The sequence below is a fragment of the Thalassophryne amazonica genome, chromosome 8, assembly GCF_902500255.1.
Source record: "Thalassophryne amazonica chromosome 8, fThaAma1.1, whole genome shotgun sequence".
NCBI lineage: Eukaryota > Metazoa > Chordata > Actinopteri > Batrachoidiformes > Batrachoididae > Thalassophryne > Thalassophryne amazonica.
This window is the reverse complement of record NC_047110.1, coordinates 93,653,415-93,672,020: the sequence shown is the minus strand read 5'-3', so window position 1 is coordinate 93,672,020 and position 18,606 is coordinate 93,653,415. Positions and strand designations below refer to the sequence as shown.

Below are 18,606 nucleotides of genomic sequence, written 5' to 3'. Positions count from 1 at the left end.
AGACACCACTACAGTTCTGGTGCTGTTAGATTCTACTGCTGCATTTGATATGGTGGATCACTATACTCTACTTGATAGGTTGGAGAATCATTTTAGGATTACTGGGAATACCCTTGCATGGTTGACATCATACCTAACCAGTCATTCTCACTGTATTTTATATAACAACACTACCTCTAACCTTGGTGATATGAGATATGGGGTCCCACAGAGGTCTGTCCTAGGCCCCCTGCTTTTCTCCCAACAAAATTGGGCAGGTGCATAAATTTGGGCTCCCTTGTCATTTTATTGATTTGAATACATTTAGCACTAATTATTGGAACACAAAATTGGTTTGGTAAGCTCACTGACCCTTGACCTCCTTACACAGGTGAATCCAATCATGAGAAAGAGTATTTAAGGTGGCCATTTACAAATGTTTCCCCTCTTTGCATCTCTTCTAATGAGTGGCAACAAGGGAGCCTCTAAACAACTCTCAAATGACCTCAAAACAAAGACTGTTCAACATCATGGTTTGGGGGAAGGATACAAAAAGCTATCTCAGATATTTCAGCTGTCAGTTTCCACTGTGAGGAAGATAGTGAGGAAATGGAGGACCACAGGCACAGTACTAGTTAAGGCCTTAAGTGTCAGGCCAAGAAATATCTGATAAGCTGAAGAGAAGGATGATGAGAACAGTCATAGTCAACCCACAGACCTGCTCCAAAGACCTACAACATGATCTTGTTTCAGATAGTGTCTCTGTGCATCATTCAACTATACAGCACACTTTGCACAAGGAGATGCTGTATGATGCTGTAATGCAGAGGAAGCCTTTTCTGCGTACATGGCACAAACAGTCGCTTGAGGTATGCTAAAGCACATTTGGACAAGTCAGCTTCATTTTGAAATAAGGTGTTGTGGACTGATGAAACTAAAATTGAGCTATTTGGACATAACAAGAGGTGGTATGCATGGCTAAAAAAAAGAACACAGCATTCCAAGAAAAACACTTGCTACCTACAGTAAAAATTTGGAGGTGGTTCCATCATGCTGTGGGGCTGTGTGGTCAGTGCAGGTACTGGGAATCTTGTTAAAGTTGAGGGTCACATGGATTCCAGTCAATATCAGCAGATTCTTGAGAACAATGTTCATGAATCAGTGACAAAGTTGAAGTTGCGCCGGGGCTGGATCTTTCAACAAGACAATGACCTTAAACATTGCTCAAAATCTACTAAGGCATTCATGCATAAAAACAAGTACAATGTTCTAGAATGGCCATCTCAGTCCCCAGACCTGAATATTATTGAAAATCTGTGGTGTCATTTTAAGTGGGCTGTTCATGCTCAGAAACCATCAAACCCAAGATGTTTTGTAAAGAAGAATGGTCAAAAATACCTTCAACCAAAATCCAGACTCTCATTGGAAGCTATTGCAAGCATTTAGAGGCTGTTATTTCTGCAAAAGTAAGATCTACTATATAATGATGTATTTTTCTGTTGGGGTGCCCAAATTTATGCACCTGCCTAATTTTGTTTAAAGAATTATTGCACACTTACTGTAAATCATATAAACTTCATTTCACTTCTCCAATATGACTGTGTTTGTCTGCTAGATGATATATTTAACTGATATTTCTGATCCAGACAACCAATGATTTATAAAGGAAAATCATGAAAATTATCAGGGGTGCCCAAACTTTTGCATACAAAAGAGCACAGCGGTGTTCTGCTGTATCTGTTAGCTGTTTGAACTGAGCTGTTTGAGTTCTTTGAATTAACAGTCTTTTTCAAGACTTTTTTTTTACCGTGCTCCAACGCCTAAAGAAGACCTCTAACGGTCGAAGCATCGCGACGGAGCTCTTTTATCAGCTAACCTTCATCAGCGTTGGCAAGCTAACTAGCTTGCTAACGCTTTTGTTTTTATTTTATTTTTTAGCACTGTTGTCGTGCTGCTCCACAGCCTGCCTAGTGGATTTTTATTTTATTTTAGCACTGTTGTCGTGTGTTACCTGTGCTGCTCCACAGCCTGTTCAGTGGATTTTTATTTTATTTTTTAGCACTGTTGTCGTGCGTTACCTGTGCTGCTCCACAGCCTGTCCAGTGGATTTTTATTTTATTTTTTAGCACTGTTGTCGTGTGTTACCTGTGCTGCTCCACAGCCTGTTCAGTGGATTTTTATTTTATTTTTTAGCACTGTTGTCGTGCGTTACCTGTGCTGCTCCACAGCCTGTTCAGTGGATTTTTATTTTATTTTTTAGCACTGTTGTCATGTGTTACCTGTGCTGCTCCACAGCCTGTCTAGTGGATTTTTATTTTATTTTTTAGCACTGTTGTCGTGTGTTACCTGTGCTGCTCCACAGCCCGTCCAGTGGATTTTTATTTTATTTTTTGGCACTGTTGTCGTGCGTTACCTGTGCTGCTCCACAGCCTGTTCAGTGGATTTTTATTTTATTTTTTAGCACTGTTGTCGTGCGTTACCTGTGCTGCTCCACAGCCTGTTCAGTGGATTTTTATTTTATTTTTTAGCACTGTTGTCGTGCGTTACCTGTGCTGCTCCACAGCCTGTTCAGTGGATTTTTATTTTATTTTTTAGCACTGTTGTCGTGTGTTACCTGTGCTGTTCCACAGCCTGTCCAGTGGATTTTTATTTTATTTTTTACCACTGTTGTCGTGTGTTACCTGTGCTGCTCCACAGCCCGTCCAGTGGATTTTTATTTTATTTTTTGGCACTGTTGTCGTGTGTTACCTGTGCTGCTCCACAGCCTGTTCAGTGGATTTTTGTTTTGTTTTTTGGCACTGTTGTCGTGCGTTACCTGTGCTGCTCCACAGCCTGTCCAGTGGATTTTTATTTTATTTTTTTTTATTTTTTTTTTTTTTTAAGCACTGTTGTCGTGCGTTACCTGTGCTGCTCCACAGCCTGTCCAGTGGATTTTTTTTTTTTTTTTAGCACTGTTGTCGTGCGTTACCTGTGCTGCTCCACAGCCTGTCCAGTGGATTTTGATTTTTATTTTATTTTTTTTTTGGCGCTGTTGTCGTGCGTTACCTGTGCTGCTCCACAGCCTGTCTAGTGGATTTTTATTTTGTTTTAGCACTGTTGTCGTGCGTTGCCTGTGCTGCTCCACAGCCTGTCCAGTGGATTTTTATTTTTATTTTATTTTATTTTTTAGCACTGTTGTTGTGCGTTACCTGTTCTGCTCCACAGCCTGTCTAGTGGATTTTTATTTTGTTTTAGCACTGTTGTCGTGCGTTACCTGTGCTGCTCCACAGCCTGTCCAGTGGATTTTGATTTTATTTTTTTTTTATTTATTTTTTTTTTTTAGCACTGTTGTCGTGCGTTACCTGTGCTGCTCCACAGCCTGTCCAGTGGATTTTTATTTAGCACTGTTGTCGTGCGTTACCTGTGCTGCTCCACAGCCTGTCTAGTGGATTTTTATTTTGTTTTAGCACTGTTGTCGTGCGTTGCCTGTGCTGCTCCACAGCCTGTCCAGTGGATTTTTATTTTTATTTTATTTTTTAGCACTGTTGTTGTGCGTTACCTGTGCTGCTCCACAGCCTGTCTAGTGGATTTTTATTTTGTTTTAGCACTGTTGTCGTGCGTTGCCTGTGCTGCTCCACAGCCTGTCCAGTGGATTTTTATTTTTATTTTATTTTATTTTTTAGCACTGTTGTTGTGCGTTACCTGTGCTGCTCCACAGCCTGTCTAGTGGATTTTTATTTTATTTTAGCACTGTTGTTGTGCGTTACCTGTGCTGCTCCACAGCCTGTCTAGTGGATTTTTATTTTATTTAGCACTGTTGTCGTGCGTTACCTGTGCTGCTCCACAGCCTGTCTAGTGTCGGATTCCCTGTTTGGGAATCCGCTAGCTTAGCGTAGCTACTAGCTCTTAGCCGTTTTAGCATGGCGGCTTCTCCTGTCTCTCCCGTACTTTTCTGCTCTGGGTGTGAAATGTTTAGTTATTCCTCGGCCTCTTTTAGCAGTAACGGTACTTGTAATAAGTGCAGCTTATTCGTAGCTTTGGAGGCCAGGCTGGGCGAATTGGAGGCTCGGCTCCGCACCGTGGAAAATTCTACAGCTAGCCAGGTCCCTGTAGTCGGTGCGGACCAAGGTAGCTTAGCCGCCGTTAGTTCCCCCCTGGCAGACCCCGTGCAGTCGGGAAAGCAGGCTGACTGGGTGACTGTGAGGAGGAAGCGTAGCCCTAAACAGAAGCCCCGTGTACACCGTCAACCCGTTCACATCTCTAACCGTTTTTCCCCACTCGACGATACACTCGCCGAGGATCAAACTCTGGTTATTGGCGACTCTGTTTTGAGAAATGTGAAGTTAGCGACACCAGCAACCATTGTCAATTGTCTTCCGGGGGCCAGAGCAGGCGACATCGAAGGACATTTGAAATTGCTGGCTAAGGCTAAGCGTAAATTTGGTAAGATTGTAATTCACGTCGGCAGTAATGACACTCGGTTACGCCAATCGGAGGTCACTAAAATTAACATTGAATCGGTGTGTAACTTTGCAAAAACAATGTCGGACTCTGTTGTTTTCTCTGGGCCCCTCCCCAATCAGACCGGGAGTGACATGTTTAGCCGCATGTTCTCCTTGAATTGCTGGCTGTCTGAGTGGTGTCCAAAAAATGAGGTGGGCTTCATTGATAATTGGCAAAGCTTCTGGGGAAAACCTGGTCTTGTTAGGAGAGACGGCATCCATCCCACTTTAGAGGGAGCAGCTCTCATTTCTAGAAATCTGGCCAATTTTTTGGGATCCTCCAAACTGTGACTGTCTAGCGTTGGGACCAGGAGGCAGAGCTGTGGTCTTATACACCTCTCTGCAGCTTCTCTCCCCCTGCCATCCCCCTATTACCCCATCCCCGTAGAGACGGTGCCTGCTCCCAGACCACCAATAACTAGCAAAAATCTATTTAAGCATAAAAATTCAAAAAGAAAAAATAATATAGCACCTTCAATTGCACCACAGACTAAAACAGTTAAATGTGGTCTATTAAACATTAGGTCTCTTTCTTCTAAGTCCCTGTTGGTAAATGATATAATAATTGATCAACGTATTGATTTATTCTGCCTAACAGAAACTTGGTTACAGCAGGATGAATATGTTAGTTTAAATGAGTCAACACCCCCGAGTCACACTAACTGTCAGAATGCTCGTAGCACGGGCCGGGGCGGAGGATTAGCAGCAATCTTCCATTCCAGCTTATTAATTAATCAAAAACCTAGACAGAGCTTTAATTCATTTGAAAGCTTGTCTCTTAGTCTTGTCCATCCAAATTGGAAGTCCCAAAAACCAGTTTTATTTGTTATTATCTATCGTCCACCTGGTCGTTACTGTGAGTTTCTCTGTGAATTTTCAGACCTTTTGTCTGACTTAGTGCTTAGCTCAGATAAGATAATTATAGTGGGCGATTTTAACATCCACACAGATGCTGAGAATGACAGCCTCAACACTGCATTTAATCTATTATTAGACTCTATCGGCTTTGCTCAAAAAGTAAATGAGTCCACCCACCACTTTAATCATATTTTAGATCTTGTTCTGACTTATGGTATGGAAATAGAAGACTTAACAGTATTCCCTGAAAACTCCCTTTTGTCTGATCATTTTTTAATAACATTTACATTTACCCTGATGGACTACCCTGCAGTGGGGAATAAGTTTCATTACACTAGAAGTCTTTCAGAAAGCGCTGTAACTAGGTTTAAGGATATGATTCCTTCTTTATGTTCTCTAATGTCATATACCAACACAGAGCAGAGTAGCTACCTAAACTCTGTAAGGGAGTTAGAGTATCTTGTCAATAGTTTTACATCCTCATTGAAGACAACTTTGGATGCTGTAGCTCCTCTGAAAAAGAGAGCTTTAAATCAGAAGTGTCTGACTCCGTGGTATAACTCACAAACTCGTAGCTTAAAGCAGATAACCCGTAAGTTGGAGAGGAAATGGCGTCTCACTAATTTAGAAGATCTTCACTTAGCCTGGAAAAAGAGTTTGTTGCTCTATAAGAAAGCCCTTCGTGAAGCTAGGACATCTTTCTACTCATCACTAATTGAAGAAAATAAGAACAACCCCAGGTTTCTTTTCAGCACTGTAGCCAGGCTGACAAAGAGTCAGAGCTCTATTGAGCTGAGTATTCCATTAACTTTAACTAGTAATGACTTCATGACTTTCTTTGCTAACAAAATTTTGACTATTAGAGAAAAAATTACTCATAACCATCCCAAAGATGTATCGTTATCTTTGGCTGCTTTCAGTGATGCCGGTATTTGGTTAGACTCTTTCTCTCCGATTGTTCTGTCTGAGTTATTTTCATTAGTTACTTCATCCAAACCATCAACATGCTTATTAGACCCCATTCCTGCCAGGCTGCTCAAGGAAGTCCTACCATTATTTAATGCTTCAATCTTAAATATGATCAATCTATCTTTGTTAGTTGGTTATGTACCACAGGCCTTTAAGGTGGCAGTAATTAAACCATTACTTAAAAAGCCATCACTTGACCCAGCTATCTTAGCTAATTATAGGCCAATCTCCAACCTTCCTTTTCTCTCAAAGATTCTTGAGAGGGTAGTTGTAAAACAGCTAACTGATCACCTGCAGAGGAATGGTCTATTTGAAGAGTTTCAGTCAGGTTTTAGAATTCATCATAGTACAGAAACAGCATTAGTGAAGGTTACAAATGATCTTCTTATGGCTTCGGACAGTGGACTTATCTCTGTGCTTGTTCTGTTGGACCTCAGTGCTGCTTTTGATACTGTTGACCATAAAGTTTTATTACAGAGATTAGAGCATGTCATAGGTATTAAAGGCATTGCGCTGCGGTGGTTTGAATCATATTTGTCTAATAGATTACAGTTTGTTCATGTAAATGGGGAATCTTCTTCACAGACTAAAGTTAATTATGGAGTTCCACAAGGTTCTGTGCTAGGACCAATTTTATTCACTTTATACATGCTTCCCTTGGGCAGTATTATTAGACGGTATTGCTTAAATTTTCATTGTTACGCAGATGATACCCAGCTTTATCTATCCATGAAGCCAGAGGATACGCACCAATTAGCTAAACTGCAGGATTGTCTTACAGACATAAAGACATGGATGACCTCTAATTTCCTGCTTTTAAACTCAGATAAAACTGAAGTTATTGTACTTGGCCCCACAAATCTTATAAGCATGGTGTCTAACCAGATCGTTACTCTGGATGGCATTTCCCTGATCTCTAGTAATACTGTGAGAAATCTTGGAGTTATTTTTGATCAGGATATGTCATTCAAAGCGCATATTAAACAAATATGTAGGACTGCCTTTTTGCATTTACGCAATATCTCTAAAATCAGAAAGGTCTTGTCTCAGAGTGATGCTGAAAAACTAATTCATGCATTTATTTCCTCTAGGCTGGACTATTGTAATTCATTATTATCAGGTTGTCCTAAAAGTTCCCTAAAAAGCCTTCAGTTGGTTCAGAATGCTGCAGCTAGAGTACTGACGGGGACTAGCAGGAGAGAGCATATCTCACCCGTGTTGGCCTCCCTTCATTGGCTTCCTGTTAATGCTAGAATAGAATTTAAAATTCTTCTTCTTACTTATAAGGTTTTGAATAATCAGGTCCCATCTTATCTTAGGGACCTCGTAGTACCATATTACCCCATTAGAGCGCTTCGCTCTCAGACTGCGGGCTTACTTGTAGTTCCTAGGGTTTGTAAGAGTAGAATGGGAGGCAGAGCCTTCAGCTTTCAGGCTCCTCTCCTGTGGAACCAGCTCCCAATTCAGATCAGGGAGACAGATACCCTCTCTACTTTTAAGATTAGGCTTAAAACTTTCCTTTTCGCTAAGGCTTATAGTTAGGGCTGGATCGGGTGACCCTGGACCATCCCTTGGTTATGTTGCTTTAGACGTAGACTGTGTTTCATAATTATTGTATGGCTTTGCCTTGCAATATGGAGCGCCTTGGGGCAACTGTTTGTTGTGATTTGGCGCTATACAAGAAAAAAGTTGATTGATTGATTGAACTGTAGCACCCCTTGGGCACGTATTGCTAAGTTTTGGGATTACCTTTCATTGCTATGCTGATGATACTCAGTAGTACATGCCGTTAACTGCTGGTAATTTCATGCACATAAAATCCTTAGATGATTGCCTTGTGTTGGTGAAAAGCTGGATGTCCAGCAATTTCTTACTTTAAACTCGGTCAAGACCGAAATGATGGTACTTAGTCCAGCGAGACATCAGCATCAGATTGGTCAATTAACGGTTAACATAGATATGTGTCATACATCACACTGACAAAGTGAGGAACCTTGGGCTGATTTTTGATCCCACATTGTCCTTTGACTTACACATTAGAGATATTACGAGGACTGCTTTCATCCACCTGTGAAACACAGCGAACATGTGCCCCATCCTGTCTATGGCTGATGCCGAGACCCTGATCCAAGAATTTATTTCCTCTAGGCTGGACTACTACAATGCTCTATTTTCTGGTTTACTGCAGTCCAGCATTAGGGGTCTCCAACTGGTTCAAAATGCTGCTGCCAGACTCTTGACAGGAAGTAGAAAGTTCGACCACATTACACCCATTTTGGCGTCTCTTCATTGTCTACCTGTTTCTGTGACGTTGGATTTTAAGCAGGGCTGGCCCAAGCCTTTATGGGGCCTTAAGCAGAATTTCATTTGGGGGCCCTCCTACCATCACCTCAGCGCCAGATGCCTCATTATTCCATAGGCTACACTGTTATGTGTGTAACGTACCCACAATCATTAGCATTATTTGTAATTATCTTACATCATACAGGTGTCATTCTTGTTTTTAACCTTAAAGGGGTAGCAAACTCATAAATACGTTTTAATTAACTTCTACATACAGAGTGATGTATAAGTATGGCCCATTTATTTAACTATTTGAAAGTAAAATCAGCAGGCAGGAGACTGCATTTATAGTAAACACGTTAAATAGTTTAATTTCTTTCAGATGTGCAATGGTGTGCAAAATGTTCAATATCCAAATACAAAATAGAATCAAATGACATTCACATTATCTTACAGAAAAATAAAGTTGTAATCAAAATTAAATACTTAAATAATAAATACAATACTTAATCTCCAAAATGAACATAGAAATCCACAACATAACAGCAATGTGTGTGCATAGCAATGCACACACATTGCACTGAGGGCTATTGCTTTAACTTTGGCCTGCAAACCATTGAGAGCTGAGCTACTTTTCCCCACTTTTTGCACCAAATTAATCCGAGGAGCTGATCTGCCCTGCTGTTTAACTCAAGATTTTCTTCGTAAGACTATCAAATGGCTTCGCCAAAATCCGGTCCACAACATTCAAATTGTCTGCCATTATGTGCAGAGTGCTTTGTGACGGTGGAGGAGCTCAGCAGCACCCGCTGCTCGGTAGGGACAGAAACTGCGATAGAAGTCAGAGTGATAGAAGTCAGTCTCCAAACACAAGACGCTACAAAAAAACCCACCAGAAATAGATGCTCGATTTGTCGCTAGTCATTTTTAACAAAGAAAATAAACTCAGAACAGAATGAAAATGCTCCCACGGATGTTTACACCAAAAGATCGCTGATTCGCTCATTTCGCTGTCAATCAAACAGGGATTCAACCTCAGACAGATCATCCAATCATCATGCAGAAGCTGAGCGTCCGGGCCAGCTGAGGCCAACCCACTGCCCCGTAGACCCCCAGACACGCTGAGTGTCCGATGGGCGGGACAAAGCCCAGCATTTATCCAATGACTCGTCTCGTTTCGCCTCCCCCTTGTGTCGCTATTGACGTTAAAGCACTGTGAAGCTGCGGGTTTGAGTGAGAAGAAGCCGATTCAGAACAAAAGTTGAGCGCGTTGTAGCGCATATTTAGTCAATGACATGTACACACAACAGTATATATTTGATCACTTATTTTTTGACATTTTAGAGGAAGCTGAGCTTCACTTGCAGTCTTAGAGCAATCGCCTCTGACTTTAAGACACCTAAAGTACTTTACACTAAACGAACGGAGCATTTCGCAAATAATGACAACAAAAATTGTAATATTGCAAACCTACCTTTGTCTTGTTTTTTCTCGTCTTCCAACTTCTTTTTTCTTTTCACCGCTCCAGAGGGATAATTTCTTTTCTGAGACATGACTTGCACTCACTTCTTTCCTCACGATTAGTCACCGACCACCTGACCCAAGCGGTGCATCTAAATTTGGCCAACGGTGGCAGCTGCCAACAGGATCGGCATCAATTAACCTAGTATTGGTATTTTGTCAAAATGAATTAATTTTTTTCGGATGTAATACAATTTCATTTAAATTATTCAATATTTTAATTTCATGTATATATTTACTTTTTTTTATCACAACGTCTCGGTGCTCTCGGGGCCCCTTGGTGGCGTGGAGGCCCTAAGCGACCGCGTAGTTGGCGTATGCCTTGGGCCAGCTCTGATTTTAAAGGTTCTGCTATTAACTTATAAACTTATTCACGGACTAGCACCTCCCCCCTTAGCTGACCTAATCAAACCCTACGTACCGGGTCGGTACGTAGTGCTTATTAACCTCGCTTGCTCGGTCTGTACGGAAATATCAGACCTCTTGTGTTTTTTGCAAGGACCTCGGTAATGCTCAGTCCATACTGTTAACCTCAGGTTGACATTTCCCCATACAGACCTCTTGCTTGGTTAATAATCCTTTAATATCTGTTCCTTTTTTTTCTGTTTTTCTTTATGTTCTTACTCTTCTGTAAATACCTTTTATGCTGCCTCTAGAACAGGTCCTCACTGTAAATGAGAACTGGTTCTCAAATGACCTATCTGGTTAAATAAAATAAAAATAAAAAAATCTTTGGCTTTGTGAAACACTGACTGACATCATTCTGCAATTTTTGGGACATTTTATAGACTGGATATTGAATTGATTAATCAAAAACTAATCGAGGGATTAAAGGACACATCACATGTTATTTAACATCCAGTTAGCAACACAATATCAAAGTATTCACGTTTGTAAGTCTATCTGTGCAAATGCGGTAATAATTACTGGTCTCTGATGTATTTTATTACTAATTATCCCTCTCGATCAGCGAGTCAGCAGGTGCGTTTCTCTGTGTGTGATGTACATTTTAGGAAAGGAGAAACATCCCACCCCTACAGACAGATTGAAAGAAACGCTGTCCACTAAAGAAGCTTCTGAGCTTTCATTCGAAAGTGATGGCACCGAAACTCTTAATATTTTTTGAGGGACTCTGCTGTCTGTGTCGCAGTGAACGCGTGTGATTGTGTCCGTGACACTGTTTTTACATCCTGCCTGAACATGCAGATGTATTTCTTGCATTGGAAAAAGTCAGAATACATTATTTTCAGGAGATAATGGACTTTCTAGCTAACATACCAGAATCATGAGAGAACTTTGTGAGGAGCTGACGGCTGAGATCATGGAAATAGAGACTGGAATGGACGTCACGTGACTAGCGGTGTGTCGCATGGCGGCCATTACTAAGGGTGGAGAGAGCGCCTTGAGCCTGTTAAACAGAAGTGAGCTTTTAATCAGCATGAATACAACTTACAAGGCTTCATTTATAAAAATCCACTGAGAATTATGGACAGGAAAAAAAAAAAACAGTAAATGAACAGAATGGCATATTTTCCCCAAATCCACACTTTACATAAAACATTTTTTTCTACCCAGACATGTATGGGTTCATTAGAAAGAGCAATTAAAGGGCTTTAAAATAAGCCTACTTTTATTAAAATCTGTTAACAAATCGCGATGAGAGAGAAAAGCAGCACAGTTTGTCATAATTTCCCAAAATTTCTGCATTTTACATAAACATTTTTTTTCCACCCACACATGCATAGGTTCATCGGAAAGAGCTTTCAAATGGCTTTAAAACAAGCCTACATTTATTAAAATCCGTTAAGAAATAGCGACGCTACTGCAAAAAAAACAAAAAAAAAACGGTCCGTTTATTATAGAGGGTTTTCATGTGACGTATCGGTCACGTCATTTTGTGCGGCCATTCTGGATTACGACGCGGTGGCCGCTGCGATACGCTACGTGCATTTGGTGAACAATTGCAGAAGCTTTAACGTCGATGTGAAGAAGCCTCACGGCACCGTGGCGCTGAGAGAGATCTGTCACTACCAGAAATTTACTGTTTTATTATATTATATATTACAATTTTATTCGGCAATAAAATTATATAAGAATACATAAAAATACCACTGAGGATGCCTTATTGTGCCTTATTGTTTCATGACATCTTGCCCTTTATTGTTCCATGCAAGTGCTATGTTGAAGATTGGCCAGCCGATTTCACCATATTTAATTTTATTGCTTCAAAACACTGAACCATTTCAACACAATTGCTTCATACTGATTCAGTGGTTCACAAAGCTTTGGTTTCTCCATCACTACCAACAAGTAGTGCTATTATTCTAAATAAAGCAAAGGCTCTTTAAAGAGCAACTATTTGAAAAAGCTGTTTTCTTTTATATATTACCATTAAATGAATGAATCATTAAACATGTCCATGAAGTCAAAGTTCAGTTAATAAGACTCTTGCACAGGTAGAAGCACCGACTCTATTGTGCACAATTTCAAAGCATTCACAGTCACTAGAATAGTCAAATTCATATTTTAGTAATTACTCTGTCCCGATTACAACATTAACAGCAATCACATAGTCAACAAGGCTGTCTCATTAGCAGCTACAAAACATTCAAGCGCCGGCTGGACTTTTCCTCAAAGCTATGGAAATGCTGTCGGAAACAATTGGAAAAACAAGCACTTACGAGTACTTAGTTTTTGGCAGTTTCAGTAGCAAATTTCACTACCAGCTTGACAGTGATTGTCCACTGACTGTTGTTGTGTTAGTGCGAATGGCCACACAATTTGTAAGTGCCAAACGAGCGGTGTTATATGTTCATGTGTGTCACCTGGAATTTGGCCAACACCTGTCACGAGGGCGCTCAATGGGCTTGCACAGTGCACACTGGCTTTCAGCCGCTGGTGTGCGCAAATAGTTGTAGCAACAAGTGTATGAGGCAGCTATGATTTTTACACGTTTTGCACATGATTCCTGCTTCATGCGCACTTTAGGTGCAAATCGACCAAATTCGCACTGTGTGAAGGGGCCCTTACTAACAGCTGGACCAGACTCCTGATCGATGAAGTGTGTACACACAAGGTGGCCACACGGGGTCTCTGTATTCTGCCTTCATTTGCTCTGCTATCAGTCTTTCAAGCTGTTCTGTGGGTCAACATCTTCATCGTGCCGTTTCTGCATCGAGTGTCCTCTGTCTGCATAGGACAAACGCAAAAAAAAAAAAAAAAAAATTTAGATGACTGGTAGCCAACTAACGCATGCTGTTATGAAAGCAACACAAAAACAGTGTCTTCATTATTTTCTGGAAGATTAAATGTAACAGTTGAAGATTTGACTTCTCCATTTCAATTTACTTTCATTTATATAGCGCCAAATCTCATCTGAGTTGCCTCAAGGCGCTTCACACAAGCAAGGTCTAACCTTACTAACCCCCAGAACAGCAGTGGTAAGGAAAAACTCCCTTTGAGGAAGAAACCTCAAGCAGACCAGACTCAAAGGGTCTGCTCTCCTAGCATAGCAGATTATGGCACAATATTCAGGGTTTCCCCCTATGATCCTCTTCATGGAGAGCTGGTTAGAAATGCAAATATTCAAAAAAAAAGTCTGGGATGATGTGATGGTGCCATGCATCGCTGCCTTCACCACACCATAGAACTGCCCCATGTCCTGGATGGATAACAAAGAATGCTTCCAATACGGATGCTTATCTACATTGTGGTCCTCGAGCACCGAGGTGCTGATCCGCAAGGTGCACTTCCAGCGCCTGGTGAGAGAAATCGCTCAGGATTTCAAGACCGACCTCCGCTTTCAGAGCTCCACCGTGATGCTCTGCAGGAGGCCGGCGAGGCTGACCTGGTCGACAGCTTCCTAGTTCACAATATCGCAGTGTGACACTGTCGGCCAGTTCGTTACATCACCACAAAATTCACTATCTGGTATAAGATACGGATCCACTGAACCAACTGCTACACATCTATCACAATAAATAGCTTTATCTCGAGCATTTAAAGCATTGTAATAACCGTACATTCTCCATTTTTCTATCACGCACCAGCCTCCTTGTAATCCAGAATGGAGACGGCACCTGTCCTGCAGCAAATTGGTCACGTGATTGAAAACCCTCTATTGATGATCTGCACATCTCCACCCTTAGTAAAGGTGCCTTCCTGTTCTAAGTGACGCTAACAGATTGACGTGCACATGTCCATTCCAGTCTATATTTCCATGGCGGAGATGCCGTGGGCCCACACCAAACTAGCGAAGATGATCAGGGGAGAGGGCTGCTTTTGGAAGTGGCCAAGAGTCTCATGTTATGTATACTGATAAAAATACAGGTGCTGAGTATTTTTTTGAGTGCTCATCAAGTATGCACATATGCACGCACACACACACACTCCTGCTACTTCCTCTGACTTCTCTTTTCTTCAGCTCTCCACTTCATCTTTTTCTTTAAGACTTCCTGTACAACTCAGAGATATGCATAATTTCTGAAAAAGATTGCTTATATGTGCAGTTCTAAGCAAAAAAAAAGGCAAAGCTCATCAAATCTTGTCTTTGAAATAGCCTGTTTTCTTATGTTGACATGACACTAAAATAACTATGTGCAGACGGTGCAGCTTTCAGCAAGGTTGCATGACAATTATTCCATAACAGAATGAACCATGACAAGTGTCCAGCAGCCATGGCTCACGGCCAGTGGGCTGGACACACCTGTCTGCACCAGCTGGGATTATACTTTTTGTTGTTCTTCTAAATCAGGACCACAATGGGAAAATGTATCATGCTGGCGGCCGCGGTCAGCCCCCTTGCACAGAGGTGGGCTTAATCACATGTCCATAAAGGACATGGGTCCACAGTAGGATCGCGTTGACATGGACACAGTTCTCCAGCTGACAATCACATGCCCTCCATGTGTGATGGTGGCAGTTGGGACCTCTTTGATGGAGTGGACGTGGACATTATTCTCCGGCTGGAAATTGCATAAGATCCATGAGTGACGACTTCTTTGTGGGCATTACGTATTTAATCTTGGAAATCCCTGTTCCCTGTTCAGTTTTTTTTTTTCTGGTAATTTTACTTTGAGTCTGTCGGATTTTGGATCTTGATGTGTACACAGTCTGTTCTCTGTACTGGAGCAGCACACTGTTATAGCCCCGTTATAGCTACTGCCGCAAGGTTCTCGCCACCGCAGTTGAGAGTAGGAGACCCCTACGCTGTGATTCAACCAAGTGAAGAGGGGCTTTTCTGTTTTTCTTTTTCCTTTTTCAAAGGACATGTCGCACGGTATTTATTGTCCCAGTTAGCAACACAAAGTAGGAGGTCTATTAGAAAAGTATCCGACCGTATTATTTTTTTAAAAAACCATATGGATTTGAATCACGTGCGATTACATCAGCCAAGCTTGAACCCTCATGGGCATGCGAGAGTTTTTTCACGCCTGTCAGTGACGTCATTCGCCTGTGAGCACGCCTTGTGGGAGGAGTGGTCCAGCCCCCTCGTCGGAATTCCTTTGTCTGAGAAGTTGCTGAGAGACTGGCGCTGTGCTTCATCAAAATTTTTTCAAAAACTGTGAGGCACATCCGAGTGGACACCATTCGAGAAATTCAGCTGGTTTTCGGTGAAAATTTTAACGGCTGATGAGAGATTTTGGATTGTTTCTATGGCTGAAAATTAAAAAAGCAAGTCTGCGAGCCATAACCACAAGATTACATACATATACATACTTATACATATTAAGTACACATACAGAGAAAAATTAATAGGTTAGTTAGCACATAAGTGTAAAGTGTGATAATCTGCGTAGTGAGCGAGTGTGAGGAAAGGAGAAACAGGAAGTATGGAGGCAACCGTTTATCCAACTCTTTACAAGCTGGACAAAATCTATCTTCATATGCCACATAGAACCTTTATTATTAAGCATACATAACAGTGCCTTATTGTTTCATGACATCTTGCCCTTTATTGTTCCATGCAAGTGCTATGTTGAAGATTGGCCAGCCGATTTCACCATATTTAATTTTATTGCTTCAAAACACTGAACCATTTCAACACAATTGCTTCATACTGATTCAGTGGTTCACAAAGCTTTGGTTTCTCCATCACTACCAACAAGTAGTGCTATTATTCTAAATAAAGCAAAGGCTCTTTAAAGAGCAACTATTTGAAAAAGCTGTTTTCTTTTATATATTACCATTAAATGAATGAATCATTAAACATGTCCATGAAGTCAAAGTTCAGTCAATAAGACTCTTGCACAGGTAGAAGCACCGACTCTATTGTGCACAATTTCAAAGCATTCACAGTCACTAGAATAGTCAAATTCATATTTTAGTAATTACTCTGTCCCGATTACAACATTAACAGCAATCACATAGTCAACAAGGCTGTCTCATTAGCAGCTACAAAACATTCAAGCGCCGGCTGGACTTTTCCTCAAAGCTATGGAAATGCTGTCGGAAACAATTGGAAAAACAAGCACTTACGAGTACTTAGTTTTTGGCAGTTTCAGTAGCTGTGTGTTGCGAATGCCATATGCTTTGAGACGGGTCACGGAAGTGCACAAAGTAAATCCTAGTGTATCACCGGATGGTCACTAATAGCCTAAACATTTCTGTGTGACGTCCTTTAACCGATAATGATAATAATCATTAGTTGCACCTTAATTTAATTGATGATCATTCAAAATCCTGTGTTAAATTTTCTCTGCAGGACTGATACTTTGTAATGTGGTTGTGGAGTCGCTGTGCTCTCAGCACATTTGCTGTAGTTTTAAATGTTTTGCTCCATCTTGTTGCCAACATGGACATCACAAGCTTTAGCAGGCTCTTTTTGTATTTTGTCAAACCACAAGTTTTAGTCTCTTCAAACCATAGAACCATCCGTCCCACTGCTACAGTCTCAACATGCCACAGCTAGCTACATACTTGACCGTCAAATTTATTATCAGGGCTGTCGAATAAATATCTCAGAGCATCGTAATTGAAATGTAAAAACGATAAGAAGGTACAATAATGCTTATGACCTTTATTTTATTTTTTATATAAAAAATACATTTAAAATCATACAGAGTAGAAGAAGCATTCATGAGTTATTTTAGCACATTTACAAAATTCTATGAGAAAATATACAAAAAGTTGAATATCAAAAACATATTTAACAATTTTGAAGAGAAATGTGTCTGTCCATAAGGTTACGGTTTGTACAGTAGTGTTGCGAATAATAGTAGTGCTATGTAACTAAAAAGATGAATCCAGGTTTTGGGTATATTTCTTATTGTTACATGGGAAACAAGGTACCAGTAGATTCGGTAGATTCTCGCAAATCCAACAAGACGACGCTTTCATGATATGCACACTCTTAAGGCTATGAAACTGGGCTATTAGTAAAAAAAAAAAAAGTAGAAAAGGGGGTGTTCACAATAATAGTAGTGTGGCAGTCAGTGAGTTCATCAATTTTGTGGAACAAACAGGTGTGAATCAGGTGTCCCTTATTTAAGGATGAAGCCAGCACCTGTTGAACATGCTTTTCTCTTTGAAAGCCTGAGGAAAATGGGACGTTCAAGACATTGTTCAGAAGAACAGCATAGTTTGATTAAAAAGTTGATTGGAGAGGGGAAAACTTATACACAGGTGCAAAAAATTATAGGCTGTTCATCTACAATGATCTCCAATGCTTTAAAATGGACAAAAAAAAAACCCAGAGACGCGTGGAAGAAAATGGAAAACAACCATCAAAATGGATAGAAGAATAACCACAATGGCAAAGGCTCACCCATTGATCAGCTCCAGGATGATCAAAGACAGTCTGGAGTTACCTGTAAGTGCTGTGACAGAAGACGCCTGTGTGAAGCTAATTTATTTGCAAGAATCCCCGGCAAAGTCCCGCTGGTAAATAAAAGACATGTGCAGAAGACGTTACAATTTGCCAAAGAGCACATCAACTGGCCTCAAGAGAAATGGAGGAATATTTTGTAGACTGATGAGAGTAAAATTGTTCTTTTTGGGTCCAAGGGCCACAGACAGTTTGTGAGACAACACCCAAACTCTGAATTCAAGCCACAGTTCACAGTGAAGACAGTGAAGCATGGTGGTGCAAGCATCATGATATGGGCAACTAAATACTAGTGTAGTGATTCACAGGATTGCTTAATTGTGTATGACGTTTTGCACATGATTCCTGCTTCATGCGCACTTTAGGTGCAAATCGACCAAATTCGCACTGTGTGAAGGGGCCCTTACTAACAGCTGGACCAGACTCCTGATCGATGAAGTGTGTACACACAAGGTGGCCACACGGGGTCTCTGTATTCTGCCTTCATTTGCTCTGCTATCAGCCTTTCAAGCTGTTCTGTGGCTCAACATCTTCATCGTGCCGTTTCTGCATCGAGTGTCCTCTGTCTGCATAGGACAAACGTAAAAAAATAAATAAATAAATTTTAGATGACTGGTAGCCAACTAACGCATGCTGTTATGAAAGCAACACAAAAACAGTGACTTCATTATTTTCTGGAAGATTAAATGT

At 40.9% G+C, this 18,606-nt stretch overlaps 1 long non-coding RNA gene across 1 annotated transcript; it reads right to left on the bottom strand.

Annotated features, from left to right (window-relative positions):
• Positions 1-111: 111 nt before the first annotated feature.
• On the bottom strand, positions 112-8,027 carry LOC117515146. The gene is made up of 3 exons (XR_004562080.1): positions 7,995-8,027; positions 6,522-6,530; positions 112-237 (listed from the first exon to the last, which is right to left on the bottom strand). It is a non-coding gene; the product is annotated as an uncharacterized LOC117515146 (long non-coding RNA).
• Positions 8,028-18,606: the final 10,579 nt, after the last annotated feature.